Here is a 3,168-nt window from a genome sequence, read left to right as displayed (position 1 = left end):
GAGGCTGTGGGTTCGAGACCCACCTGGGCAACTTGGCGAGACCTCATCTCTACAATAAATCAAAAAATTAGCCAGGCGTGGTAGCGCGCACCTGTAGTTCCAGCTACTTGGAAGGCTGAGGAGGAAGGATCGCCAGAGCCCAGCAGGTCAAGGCTGCGGTGACCAGGAGCGGCCACTGCACTCCAGTCTGGGCGACAGAGTGAGACTCCAACTCAAAAAAATAAAATAAAATAAACACAATCAGGTCATAATTCCTAGTAGAGCCGCTATTTCAGATGTATTCACTTTTCTGGGGCAAATCAATAGAGGCCCCAGAAATTTTTAAGGAAATTCAAGCTGGCAAATTATTTTTTCTGTCTACTAATAAACAACGCATCACTGGAAGATATATGCTTTTTCCTGGCAAGGGCAGTGATATGACATCGTTGTCTTACCCTAGGGTTTCATCAGCTTTCTGGCTATCTGGTAATATTTAGTCTGCAAGGGCTTTGGTTTTCTCGCCATTCCCCTAGACTAAATACTGGTCCATTACATTGATGAGATCATGCTAGTAGGCCCTAGATGCCTTGGTAAGACACATAACATGCCAGGAAGAAGAGATAAGCCCATGAAAACTCCAAGACCTGACATCTCAGTGAAGCTTCCGGTAGTCCAGAGGTCTGGGAGATGTTGGCGTATGTTGTATGTCCTACCACTAAGGAAGAGGCACAAGACATGGTGAATAGCTGCCCTGTGCCACTTGCCAAGTAACCAGGACTCTGCAGCTCATCTAGACTATAGTGCAAGTAGCTCTGCTGTATGACTTCAGGAACTCCCCTCCAAGAAATAGGGCCAAGCGTGGTGGCTCACATCCCAGCACTTTTGGATGCCAAGGCAGGAGAATTGTTTGAGCCCAAGAGTTCAAGATCAGCCTGTGCAACATAACGAGACCTCATCTCTACAAAAAATAAAAAACTAGCCGGGCATGGTGGTGCATGCCTGTAGTCCCACCTCCTTGGAAGGCTGAAGCAAAAGGATCTCCTTAGCCTAGAAGGTCAAGGCTGTGGTAAGGTCTCGCCACTGCACTCCAGCCTGGGTGGCAGAGTGAGACTCCAACTCAAAAAAAAAAAGCAGGCCAAGCGCTGTGGCTCACTCCTCTAACCCCAGCACTTTGGGAGGCCAAGGCGAAAGGACTGCCTGAGTCCACAGGTTCGAGATCAGCCTAGGCAACTTGGTAAGACCTCATCTCTACAATAAATCAAAAAATGAGTCAGTCATGGTGGTGCATGCCTGTTGTTCCTGCTACTTGGAAGGCTGAGGAGGAAGGATCACCTGAGCCCAGCAGGTCGAGGCTGCAGTGGCTGTGAGCCTGGCGCTGCACACCAGTCTGGGTGATAGTGAGGTTCCAAGTAAAAAAAAAATTCTCCCTGGGACAATAAGGAGGACGAATGACTGGTCCTGGCAGAGAGACCACTGAGGAGACTGTTGCCAAATACCTAGGGTGGAGGCCATGAGGACTTACCTGGGCACTGCAGGTGGAGAGGGAGTGTGTGGAACAGATAACAAGGGGGTAGAAATGCCACGACTGGGGTGTGTTCACCAACAGGGAGAGAGAAAGCTGTGGCTTTCAGTTGCTTCAGCACCTTGGAGGAGGGCGAACCCATCACCTCGATAGGAGCAACATTCCGTAGCATTCCTGGGAGGGAGTTTTGGACATACTGAGTCTGAGGTTCTGGGAACTACACACAACAGCCATCTAGTACACAGTTAATGCTGTAAGACAGGAACTTAGGAAGGAGCTTTGCACTAGAAATGCAGATTTGGAGTTAAAATATGCTAGTTATTATTTGTAGTGGTGTTGAATAGGTTTGCATCTCCTTTTTTTTTTTGAGTTGGAGTTTCACTCTATCGCACAGACTGGAGTGCAGTGGCCACTCCCAGCCACCACAGCCTCGACCTGCTGGTCTCCGGCAATCCTTCCACCTCAGCCTTCCAAGTCACCGGAACTACAGGTGCGCGCTACCATGCCCGGCTAATTTTTATTTATTGTACAGAGGGAGGTCTCATCAATTTGCCCAGGTGGGTCTCAAACCCTCAGGCTCAGGCAATTCACTCACCTTGGCCTCCCAAAGTACTGAGATTACAGGCTGAGCCACCAAGCCTGGCCACGTCTCCGTAATTTTTGTGGGGGAGAGGGTCAGGGGGTGTCACTCTTTCTCCTAGACTGAAGTACAGTGGCATGATCACAGCTCTCCATAGCCTCGACCTCCTGAACTCAGACAATTCTTCCACCTCGGCCTTCCAAGTAGCTGGGACTACAGGTGTGTGTGCCACCACACCCGGCTAATTTTTTTATTTTTATTTTTTTTTATTTTTTTTGAGTTGGAGTCTCACTCTGTCGCCCAGACTGGAGTGCAGTGGCCGCTCCCGGCCATCGCAGCCTCGACCTGCTGGGCTCCGGCGATCCTTCCGCCTCAGCCTTCCGAGTAGCCTGAACTACAGGCGCGCGCTACCACGCCCGGCTGATTTTTTGATTTATTGTAGAGATGAGGTCTCGCTGCCCAGGTGGGTCTCGAACCCGCGGGCTCAGGCAATCCACTCACCTCAGCCTCCCAAAGGCGCGAGATTACAGGCTGAGTCACCGAGCCCGGCCATTTTTTTCTTTTAGTTAGAATCTCACTCTGTCGCCCAGGCTGAAATGCAGTGGCACACTCACAGCCACCACACCCACAACCTGCTGGGCTCAGGTGATCCATCTGCCTCAGTCTTCCAATTAGCTGGAACTATAAGCACATGCTACCACGCCTGGCTAATTTTTTTTATTTATTGTAGACATGAGGCCCCGTCAAGTTGCTGAACCCGTGGGCTCAGGCAATCCTCTCACCTCAGTTTCCCAAAGTTATAGGCATAAGCCACCACGCCCAGCCCCTTCAGGACACTTTAGCCATGGTTATAAGCCTCCAGAAAACATGTGCACCAGGCCGTTCTGGCTCTGTGCTTCACACTCTCTGGACAGCTGGGGAATGGCTTCCACACTGAGGATGCCTCCATGCCTGCCACCTCCTACATGTTTGCATCCAAGGAAGTCCCCTATGAAAACCAGTTAGAGGCCGGGCTCGGTGGCTCAGCCTGTAATCCCAGCACTTTGGGAGGCCGAGGTGAGTGGATTGCCTGAGCCCGCGGGTTCGT

The sequence above is a fragment of the Carlito syrichta genome, unplaced genomic scaffold, assembly GCF_000164805.1.
Source record: "Carlito syrichta isolate Samal-C Ts95f unplaced genomic scaffold, Tarsius_syrichta-2.0.1 Scaffold111595, whole genome shotgun sequence".
Taxonomy (NCBI): domain Eukaryota; kingdom Metazoa; phylum Chordata; class Mammalia; order Primates; family Tarsiidae; genus Carlito; species Carlito syrichta.
The sequence above is the reverse complement of the archived record's forward strand: the minus strand, read 5'-3'. Positions refer to the sequence as shown.